This window comes from Polypterus senegalus, chromosome 2, assembly GCF_016835505.1.
Source record: "Polypterus senegalus isolate Bchr_013 chromosome 2, ASM1683550v1, whole genome shotgun sequence".
Classification (NCBI taxonomy): Eukaryota; Metazoa; Chordata; class Cladistia; order Polypteriformes; family Polypteridae; genus Polypterus; species Polypterus senegalus.
Genome location: NC_053155.1, coordinates 35,913,863 through 35,926,199, shown reverse-complemented (window position 1 = coordinate 35,926,199; position 12,337 = coordinate 35,913,863).

Genomic DNA, 12,337 nt, shown 5'->3' with positions numbered 1-12,337 from the left:
ATGTTCAAGCAAATTATAGAAAAAAAGCCAATCTAAATTACTTAAATGGTTCTGCAGTGAAATGCGGAACGACATACAGACATAAAGACAGACAGAGAGGCAGACGTTGGATTTTATATAGAGAGAGATTTGGACCACTAGCAGAGATCTGTTGTCATTTTGACAGTAAGTCTTTTTCTCTTGTTCAGGTTTTAAAAAGCCAAATTAGATTCACCCTTCAATGGTTCAATTTTATCTCTATATATAATCTTCATTTGGATCTTGATCTTTGTTTGTCAGCGAATGAATTAGAAGAAGAAGCACTAGATGGCAGTAGAGAGACAGCTAAAATATAGGCATTGCATTAAGAATCTCCTCAAGGCTTATACTACTGAAGACTGTAGTACGCCAGTCACACCTCAAAACACAGACATTCAAACTAAACAAATTGTTGTGCTTTAAATTAGCTAAAGAGATCTTCATTTAGATCTTGATCTTTGTTTGTCCGTGAATTCCACGCATGCGTAGACCACCTTCTAGTTTAGTACGTTGTTGTTACTCACGGATGTCAACAATGTGCCGGAATAACGAAAGGGGTGATAGACAGTGTTACGCTGGTAAGCTCCTGAGGCCTGGTTAGAGAATGAGATTGCCGAAGATAAAAGATACGTGCCTACGTAACATATGAATGAAAGAAAGACAGTGGGTAAAATGAATGACAACGTAACAGCACGTTGCGGAAATTATTATTGTTACGTTGTAGCCGGCGAGTGCTGAGCGTCTCACAGTTTTACCATGGCTTACTCACATGTTAGTGAAGTGATCCCTATTTATGCTTTAAAGAGCCTGGATACCAATGTGTCCCCCTTTAATAACCATTGCTCCATGTATATTGCCTTACTCTTTGGATTGCCACAAAGCAACCTGCGAGATTGGAGAAAGGTTAAAGAGATCGTGAGAGGAAACGATAGCGTCGTGAAAACGAGACAGACTGTGAACGGACAGAAGCAGAAATGCTTCTACACCACCACATAATTACTATTCGGACAGTGATTCTGAGTAGGCCGTTCCCTTAGTTTCCCTTATAAAAAAATCATAATGTTGTGCGATGAAGGGCCCAGTTCACGACTGGCAGCGCGTTTAAACAGGGAGCCCTTCACAGACAACTCTAACACGCGCAATGTAGTTGGGCGCACATGGCTAGTGTACAATGAAATGTGAAAACTTTCAAGGGGATGAATACTTTATATTGGCAGTGTATGATTCAAATATTTCTGATCATTTGTGCCAGAACTGCACAGAATAAAAATATCATCTGTGTGGAATGCTAATTTAAATAGTCAGGAATAACATTATTATATATTATATATCAACTACTTACATGTCAATGAATATTCGACAGCATTATACTTTTTTATTATTGTTATTTATACTGAATGGTTTTTCATTTATCCATTAATGCCAAAAGTACAAACTCACTTACTAAGCCACCTCTCTGATGGCTGCTGCCAATACCGTTTCCTTGGACTGATTCCAGATTCAGTGATGTTTCTTGGACAGCTGCATTGTTAGCCACTGGCCGTATTCGCTCAGCTTATCTGAAAGCTCATTTTTGCCTTTTGGGATATATCAATTGCCATTTTGTCTGTGCTTAATGTGTTTGTATTTGATTTAATAGTATTAAAGTTTCAATAGACAATTGGTACTTATGCCTTTTAAACAATAGAACATATTGCAAGCAACTTAAATTCAGCAAAACCCAGAAACAATGTATTGATTTTTTGAAAAACTGCCCATTTCTATGGTAAGGTGTTTGCGAAAGAGAAAATAAAATGCCACAAGTGTGGCACGTGGGTAGGTATCGGAAGTAACCGGAGATAAAGGAAAATCCCTGTCTCGTAGTCATGCGGACTCTCCATGGTACTGTAGAAACCCTCAGGGGGCAGCAAGCAGTGTTGTCAGTGTCCTGAAAGTGCTTAGTGCAATGGCAGAGGAGGAAAACCCACTTCTTCCTGTCCAACAACCGATTCTGAAGATATGGCACTCTGCCTCTGATGTTGGTTGTCATACAAGGCCACTTGGGGTCCACATGTGTAAACAGACACCAAACCATGGAACTGAGCTTGGATTTAAAGTCCACCTACTACTGTTATGGTCTGGCTTTTCTTTTTCTTTTTTTATTTTGTCTTTCCTTAGCTTCTAAAAATTTTTGAGACATTGTTATTAAGCCTTGTGCTTAATAATGCCAGAATAATTGGTCATTTCCAATATCTGTGAAATGAATGTTGAGGTTTAGAATAAATAAATGGAGTTTGTCCTATACCAGCGGTGTATTAAAATTGAAAATGTTCTTTTTTTGGTGTTTTTGTATGCCTAATACATCAGTGGAACAGCTTGACAACCCTGGAGAATTTTCTTCGAAAATAACATATATATTATTTTCAATTTATTAAGTTATATTTTAGTGACATTTTTCTGCTTATGTATTGATCTGTCCTTGTACACTTTTTTAATAAATCAATTTGCCTCTACATTAGATGGCCGTGCTTTGTTCAATGAGAATTTCCAGTTGTCATCGACAAGACAGTGATTAAAGTGATATAAAAACTAAAAAAGAAAGGTTTGCCTGGTGCACCGGATGTTCCCAATGCACATAAAGATTTCGACATTAATGAACCAATGCTTTGCTGTTCTTGCACAGTTTCTAGGATTTTAAGATGACGGAGTGCTAAAAAAATGTGAATTCTTTCTCAAAATCCCATTATTTAAGGGAATGCCATGGAGCAGAATTATTAAAAAAAATATTCAATGCTTCAGCCCCCTGATTCAAAACGCAGAGCAAATATGAATGACAACAAATAAATGCTTTCAAGCTATTAATACAATATAGATACAGTGTGAGAAAGAAAAGAATTAAGACATTTATATCTTTGTAATTTTTTTTAGTAATCACCAGAGGGATATTCAAATACTTAGTCAGAAGTTGTCCTCTTGTCATATATTGCTGTTCAATGATGCATGCATTTATCTATTAAAAGGAATAACGTACATTTTACTGTGATATTTCATTTAGATAAATGCTGTGGTAAAAGATGCTCTGGTACACACTACATTAGCGTCCCCAGTTGATTTACAACATGATTTCTCATTAAACATGTATTATCTATTTAGTGATGTCATTAATTTCCATAAAACCTATCAAATATGAAAAAGCACGTGTATTTTACAGAGTCAGCACACATGCCTCTTTGCGCTAGAATCCTGAGTTCAATTTCCAGCTTGGTCACTGAATTGGAGGATTTCATGTTCTCCTCATGTCTGTGATTTTTTTGTGATGCTAAAATTTCCTTCCACATTCCAAAGACAAACAGCACCTAGAGAAAATCGTCACTTCTTTTGTCTTGCAGCCTGACATCCATGGTATTAGTTTGACATTTAGGGTTGGAGGGGGGGCTAGGCAAAGTATAAAGAAATTGTTATATATATATACTGCTATATATTTACATCAAGCCTTATATCACGTATTGTTTTGTAATAATATAACTTATTATAACACATTTAAAGTACTGCTAATAATGTTGAAATGACGGAACACGTTTTGTCTGGTTATTGTACTTGTGGCAAAATAAATATATCCTCGCTCTTTAATCAAATAAGAAAATGCATACATGGCGTCAAGTGCTGTGGGATTGGGTGAACTGTTCTGAGAATCATGCAGTTTGGGACGGGTGAAGATGCTAACTTTGCCTTTGATATGTGTGTGTGTGTGTGCATGCATGCGTGTGTGTGTGTTCACCATGTGATGGGCTGTCATCCTTTCCAGAGACTGTTCCTGCATTGCATCCAATGATCTTCTATACTGCCAAAGTGCATTTAGAAAATGGATAGATTGATGGAAACTTGAACCCTTTTAATTTTTAATTTACTTCATCAAAGAGACTTTTTTGTTTATTAAATATTTTATGACTGTGTTTTTTTTCAGACTGTTTGCAGATGGGAATTGCTGTGTGACGTGTGCAATAGGATGCATAATCTCCAAGAGCATCAACCCCAGAGTTGTGGGAGTTCAACCACAAGACCTTGTGAAGCTAAACAGTGACTTTGATAACTTAAGGATGGTAGGTAGTGATGAGGGATCCAGTCCCAAGGAAAAGAGAATTAGTGATAGTGAGGGACTGAAACTCAGCTTTGCCACAAAGATGGATAGCCTTGCCTATTGTGTTGCTTTCTTGGTGCACATGTGGAAGTCATCCCTGGAACGGTGCATAGCCTCATGGCCAAAGCGGGAGTGAATCTAGTTGGAACACAAAGTATACATCAGGTCAATTGAAATTTAAAGACCTAGATGTTAAACTGAAAAGTAGAATCAGTCTTGTCTGCCCTGCCTGTGCCATGCTCCAGTGCAGGTAAGCCAGAGGAGATAACAAGGTTTAATGGTGTAGGACAGAGTGGGCATATACATAGTGTAACCAGTAAGGGATGCCCCTGAGCCCCCAAACCTTAGACACAATGTCACCCAACACAACTCCAGGCTGTGCAAAAGTCAGTTGTGTCATCACGTACACTGGTTATGTGTGAGCATGCGCATGTGTTAGTTTTGTGCCTGATAGGCTGAAACACTGTACTTCCCAGAATCTGCATGCTGCCACATATATTCAGTGATCTATTTTGATACATATTTTGTTGTTAGTTACATTAGAAATACAACACAATTTTTCCTGCATGTCAAGGTAAAAAATCTAACGATGTTTTACTAACATGTTCAGGCAACTTTTTATTTCGAAGTGTGTTCATTGTAATGTTTAAAACTGTGTAAAGTAGGTTAAGAAACGTTGCTTCTTTATTCATGTATAAGTACTTCTAGGAAACAGACTTGATAATTGTTGTTTAAGTAGTGACTGTGCATGGACCACATCTATTTAGTAACTTCTTTTTAGTGTCTTTGCCAACGACAGCACTTCACAGCACTCATATAATGGCCTTTTAGGTATTACCTGTTTATAGTATTCTGTAGGATTTTAATTTTGTGACAGTTATTTAATGTTATTGTATTTGATCAGTTTCTAAAACACATGCAGATCTACAAATAAATATTTATCTTTACAAGACTATTGCAACGAATCCTCCTTTGAAAATGAACAGCAGTTAATTGAGTCATTCCACTTTAACTCCGGTCTGCTTCATTCACCTTACCAGGGATTAAGATTTGGTGCCACATACACAACAGTTTGATGCATGCACTATTTAACGATGCCACTCCCAACTTTCCTGTGTGCCATTTTGTATATGTCAGGTATTGGGCCATTGTTTTGAGGAATTTCACTACTTTTAAGTTGTCCTTGGGCTATAAATTTTTAAGGCATTCCTGATGTGACTTCAAGCCAAATGGCTTAGCCAGATCACTGTACAGCATTCATAACAGGTCATCCACCTGAAGCTAAGCATGTTCTGGCCTTGTCAGTACTTGGATGGGTAACCATGTTGCAAAACCTTGTGTTGGAAGTGGTGCTGGTGAGGCCAGCAGGGGTGTGGTATAGGAGGTCCACAGCTTAACAATCAGGGGCCATTTTTAAAAAAAATGAATAATGAATTGGCTGGTTCGATCTCTTTGTGTGTGTGCTCTTGCAGATGTGGGGAGATGGTGGAGTTATTGGGGTGAGACACACTTGCACGTGAGGGTGCATTCTGTCTCAGTTGCTTCATTGGCATCCTGTGGTGTGTGATTGGGATGCTGTGCCCACGGAGGAATGTAAGGATGAGCCAGCACGAGAAAAGGGAAACAGATTGGCAAAAGAAGACAGAAGGTTTAAAGATGGGACGGAGAGAAGTGGGCAGGGAGACGAGAAAGAGCTAATGTGTAAGCAAGCGAGTGAGAGAAAAAGAGACAGCAGAAGACACTCAGGGCTGGTGTAATGGATCACTCTGGCTGAGCGATTCAGGGAGGTGGAGTGATCGGGTGGTGCATGTTACTCACTGCATAAGTCAGAATAGGCAGCGGGAGTCAATGAGGTTCGGAGTAGGAGTCGTATTGAAGCCATGGACAATGTGGAGCCGAGCCTAGGTTCAGATTGGGGAACCCTGCTGGCAGCCATGGGTAAGAAGGGACCCTGACCCATGGAATGATTGTGGTGACGGTCGGTTAGGCATCTTCACCTCCTGCAAAGTCTGGTTAGGATAAGGAGTGGAGACACCAGGCTCAAGGGAAGCACCAGGGACTAGCATGTAAAGGACAGATTCCTGCCTTTGGAAGTTTTAGCCTCAGTTTTAATGGAATAATTTATTTGATTAATTTTAACCTCCACTCTCTCTTCTTTCTATTGGATTATTTATTAATGGAACTTTTGATGCGCTGCACTTTTGAACACTGTTTTTGGAGTTTTAAATAAAAGCACAGGATGCTTTCTGTGTTGCATCCTCATCTGCTAGGCTCATCCCTTGGTTACGTTATTGGTGGTAGTGAGTACGAGAGGATCCTTGGAAGTACCTGGTAGCGTGGAACCGACTGGCACAGTCACCAATCACAAGTCACACTTACTCTGTGGACTGATCCCAATGCCCCAGTGTAGTGATAGGGACACTGTGCTGTAAAAAGGGTGCTGTCCTTTGGATGAGATGTTAAATCGGGGTAATGACTCTATGTGGTCATTAAAGATCCCTGGGCATTCTTTGTAAAGATTAGAGGGTATCCTGAGGTCCTGGCAAAATTGCCCTCCATAGCCTAGTCTTTCTGGCCCCCTAATCATCCCCTGTCTCTAATTGGCTCTTACACCACTTTGCCACCTAACAGCTAATGTGTAGCAAGTTTACTGGCATAAAATGGCCACCGTCGCATCTTCCAGGAGGATCCTAGACATTAGTTGTGGTTGAAGTGGCTCCTCACTCATTATGCAAGCACTTTGAGTAGTAAGAATTACTATTATAATTAAAAAATAAAGGCCAGTAACCAATAAAAATAAAAATTAACAAGACAGCCTAATCTAATTTTCATTTCTGAGGTTTGCTGACCCTTGGTGATAACAAAACATCCTCCAAGAATTCAGCCAGATAAGCCTAATAAGCCAGTGTCCTTCTTTAAAAGCTTGCTGAAAGTCGCTGTCCAGTACCTAATACTTAATTTAATCCTAATCAGTCTCTCCGTTACCTTTCCTGGCCTTTATGTATCAGACTTACTGGCCTAAATTAGTTGAGTCTATTTTCTCCATCTTTTTCAAACCTGGTATAAATTGTACCGTTTTTCACTCACTAGAGACCTCTCTGGCTTCCATTAATTTATTATGTATTTGTGCCAGAGGAGCAAATATAAATTTTCTAGTTTCCTAAAGGACCCTGCTGATTTATTTCTCTTTTGTGCTGCCACATCTTTTAAAAGCTGCTGCTGAACCATCTTGTCTGGTGGGGATTGTCCTTGAGTTTTTGATAGCAATAGCAGGACAGCACTGCTCTTCCTGGTAAATGAACCAAAAAAATCTTTGTTGGAAATGTTAGCTAACACACTGTCATCTCACTCTAGTTACCTATTGGCATTTGTTCTTTTCACTGCATGTTCTTTTTTAACCTGCATTGTCAAAAAAGGTTTTGTTTTATACCATTAGCTATCACATTTTCAAGCTTTCGTTTTTCTTCTCTCTCTTTTACTTCTTAACCCCTCTGTATCTCTGCCTGAGCAAGGGGGGGAAACCTCTGCATCATATACAGTATGTCTAGTTTACAAATAGTGTACATTTTCTTATTCTGTATATTCTGGAGGGCCTTCTGACCTGTTTTCCTAGCAACACTTTTGACTTATTTTATTTATTTAAATAGATGCTGTGTAGCTGCCATGCGTGTGATTGCCATGTGGCCTGTGCCAAGGTTTGGGAGAGCAGTACTTACAAAGGGCAGGTCACTCTCCCCTTTCCCATCGTTGAAACAGACATTACTTTCTCTATCAGAAAAGCTTTGAAAGGGACTATCAGGGGGCATCAGTTCTTATCTTGAGCCTGGAGGACTGCACAAAATGAAGGTTAAATAGTTGGAGATTTAAAAGAGAATTGATACAAGTGAGAGACAGCAGAAAGGAGAAAGAAACAGAAGAGTGCAGAGAAGAAATGTGAGGGCAGGGAAAGCACAACAATGGTGGACAAATAGTATTGTTATTTTTGCTAGGCCAACAGTGGGGGAGATGGAAAGTCATGCAGCAATTTTATGGACAAGTATGTACAAGGACTGTCAAAGTCTTGGGGCCGATTACCTGTGCTCCAGTAACTGCACCTTTCATTATTTCACAATATTCATTTGTTAGCTATCTTTAGCCAATCTCACATTACTTTTACTTGTGGGATATGTCAGACTTGCTGACTGCTTACTGCTCTTGTCATCAGACCAGGTCAATTTAAACAACTGAAAGTTACAGGACATGTCACATTTAGCTCCTTCTAGCACGGCTGTGCTCACCCTTTCTTTGTGACAGCCGATAACGTGCTGCCTGACAGAACTGGTGGTGTTCTAAGAAGTTCAGCTGTAACCTTGGCCATCTTTTTCTTTGTTTCCATTCTGTCATGTAAAACACAGGACATCAGGCACATGAGCATCCTTCTGTTTGAGAGGTCCAAAACACGCACGCTCCTTATTCGCTGTCACTGCTTTATATTATTATTACACCTCCAGATACAGTATGCATCATTGGATGTCAGCTCTTGTGCACACATAGCCCACCCCCACAAGTTAAGACCTATGTTGATACTATTGGAGCGAGTCACTGGGCATGCACATTATGTGACCGGCTTCCTGCGAGTGCTCTGGTATCTACTTTCAACTTGCTAAGATTATGTAAAGGAAGGCTTCAACTGAAAATTGTTAATCTGGCCAAAAATGAGTTCCATTTTGGAAATATGCCTTTTGCTATATTGTCCCAAAGAACGTGTAAGCATAAATGTTTGAGTAGGTATGTCCTGCAATAACCTAGTGCCAAATTTAGGGCTGATTTCTATAATTCACCTAAAGGTTGACAGTTGTGGAGGCTTCCAAGAAATTTCAGTACATATATGAAATCAAAGAAACTTTAATCATCGATCAGTCCAGAGCAAGGATTTATTGCTTGACATACACACAGATACACGCTACAGCTGCCTGAGGTGTGTGTGCCTGCTGCTATAGGCAGATCACTTTTATGAGTTGACATGTATGTCATTGCCTCACAGTAAGGAGACCTGGGTTCGCTTCCCGGGTCCTCCCTATGTGGAGTTTGCATGTTCTTCCCGTGTCTGCGTGGGTTTCCTCCGGGTGCTCTGGTTTCCTCCCACAGTCCAAAAACATGCAGGTTAGGTGCATTGGCGATCCTAAATTGTCCCTAGTGTGTGGGTTTGTGTGTACCCTGCGGTGGGATGGTGCCCTGCCCGGGGTTTGTTTCTACCTTGCGCCCTGTGCTGGCTGGGATTGGTTCCAGCAGACCCCTGTTACCCTGTGTTAGGATATAGTGGGTTGGATAATGGATGGATGGATGGAGAAATGCATCCCTTATCGTTTTCCATTTCTCCATCCATCCATCAATTATCCAACCTGCTATATCCTAACTACAGGGTCATGGGGGTCTGCTGGAGCCAATCCCAGCCAACACAAGGCGCAAGGCAGGAAACAAACCCTGGGCAGGGTGCCAGCCCACCGCAGTTTTCCATTTCTTGGAGAAATCTAAAAAATCTGAAGAAAATAAGTGGTCAGGCAAATAATAAGATGTCCAACAACTTTTGTCCATGTTTTAAATGTTTGTTTTGTGAGCTTTAAAACAATTTAAAGTTACATTTAACCACAAAATAGGATTTACAAGACTAGCATCACAATGGTTAATTATGTGGATCTACCTGGATTCTTAGAAAATATTGGGTCCACTAATGAGAGTTATACTCCTTTACATCCTAGCATATGAATGCAGTTCATTGAATATTTGCTGTCCAGTCCCCTCATTCACCTTCCACCTTCCATCTTTAATCTGAAGGCCTTCTTAATATTCTTCAAAATCCATACAAACATAAGGACAAAAGTAAAGTCATCGAAGAAGACATTCTATCTAGAAAAAAGGGGAACCTTGTGTTCATGACTCCAATGCAAAACCAAAACACTGACAAACGTATTGTGAACTGGACGCTGTATAGTATCCCCGTGAACCCTCCAGTCACAACACAGTCCCAAAAGCACTTCAAATCAATCACAACACTCCCTTCTCAAACCACCACTCCTCGCTAGCAACCTCGTTCTCTTCCTCCCAATTCTAGCTCCTGAGTGGTGGTTGCTGGCCCTTTATATCGCCCACCCGGAAGTGCTCCAGGTGCTTGATCATCTGTTTCTGATTGCACTTCTGGGCGGAGCTGTAGAGTTGTTCAGGCTGGCTCAGGCACCCATGCAGCACCCCCTGGCGGCGACCCCAGATCCCAACAGGGCTGTGGAGAACTCCATCTCCCATGAAGCTCAGGGGGCACCATCATCTGCCAGGGAGGCTGCCACCAAGCATCCTGGGCAAGGTACTGAGGAGTCCATGGTTGCTCCCCCGGAACATATGTAGAAGGGGCATGGGACCTGCCTGCCCGCCACAATATTCATTTACATTAGACTATCATGTTATCAGATGTGAGGGATGTGTCCTTAGACATTGCATATAATGCAATGCACCTACATGGTGTAATGATTTTGGACTTGTTGTGCATGTTTCTTATTTTTGCATTTGTAGGTATTGATTGTAGTTGTTTTCTTACTATTTGCAATGCCTTAACCCTTACACTGCCACATACTTTGGGGTTAATGCACCTCTGGATGCCAAATACTTTTTTCCTGCAATTTTTAAGTAAACATCACATTTCACCAAGAAAAAGTGAAATTTTAATGGAACACATTTTTTTTCATGCAAAGAGCATCACAATCACTGCAACCCTGATCATTTTACATACTGCCAATGAACTATAAAAACTACTGGAAAATTTTGTACAAGGTGCAACTGACACCATTTATGAAATTCAGTAAATCACTGCACCAACTGTGCTTGAACTGGCTGCACGCAAGCATGCAGAGGTAAACGCTGAAGCTGGAAAGCCAGTCTAGTGCAGCAGCTGAATCCCAGGGACAGTGATGCTGCAGGGGGCAGCAGTGATAATGAACTGGCTGCTCAACAAGTGTACGGCACTGACTGATCAGCTCCGGCGTGCTGATAAAATTGCACTGGGAACCAACTCTAGCGGGTTGTGGCGTTCAACGAATATATGTTGCTGAATATACTCGGCTCTGGCATGCTGGCAAATTGCATTGGGAACTGACTATAGCCAGTCCCGCCGGTTTAAGGGTTAAGATGGAAAAATATTTTACAAACAGCAATTGTGAGATGAATTGTAAGTCACTAAAAGAGCAAAGTTCTAAACCCAGTATCTTTCCTATCTGTAATCACAGCCAAATACCATTGCTCAAATTCTGAAACCAAAAAGATTATAACAAATACAGTGTAAGTGCCCCAGGGGAAGAATGGGCATCCCCGCTGGGGTGGAGAATGATGCATGCATTTATCAGACCAAAAACCTACCTGGTCCTCCATGCCTGGCCAACTTTGTTGACTCTTCATAGCCTTGGGCTGATCACTCCCCGACCCATGGTGAACATGACTCATTTGAATGTCTGCCCTATCAGCTGTCGACGGTACTTTCTGTGCACACCATTGTGACCATATGTAACAGAGAGTCAGAGTCAGGAGAAAGCAGGTGATACTCAACTAGAAGTGGAAGGAGTAAGAAATGTATTTGTTGTAGAGTGTTTCAGTGGGTATTTGTGTCTAAAAGTGGTGGTGAAAAAAAATTATTTAAACATGAAATTGTGTTGGGCAACATTGTGTCTAAGATTTGGGACTCAGTGGCATCCCTTATGGCCACAATTGGCATAGTTGGCAGGATTGTTCCACAGGTCCATCATTTATATGCCTCTGGCCAGGCAAGAAACCATTTTCTCATCCAGTTGGTGTGTTTGTCTATCCTTCTACTCTTGCCTCCATTCCAAAATTATCCTGACCTTTCTCTCTCTTATAACAGTCACTCTCAAAATTTTTAGGTTTCTATCCAGTCTTGGATAATCAGGAAGTGCATGACTTTTACACCCTTTATTTAGTGGCATCAGGGATCATCCTGAATAGCAACATGGCAAGCAACATCGATGGCCACAAGAAACAAAATGGCATCACAATAAGACATTTTAAACATTTTTAACAATTATATAATTAAATCATTTTTTACTAATTTTGTTTTTATTTTTGCTGCTATTTGTGGTTTCAGACAATTTTTTTTTTGTTTCATTCTTGTTGTTTTGTGCTTAACTGCAGCATTCTTTTGTCATCACACCAGGAAGATGAACA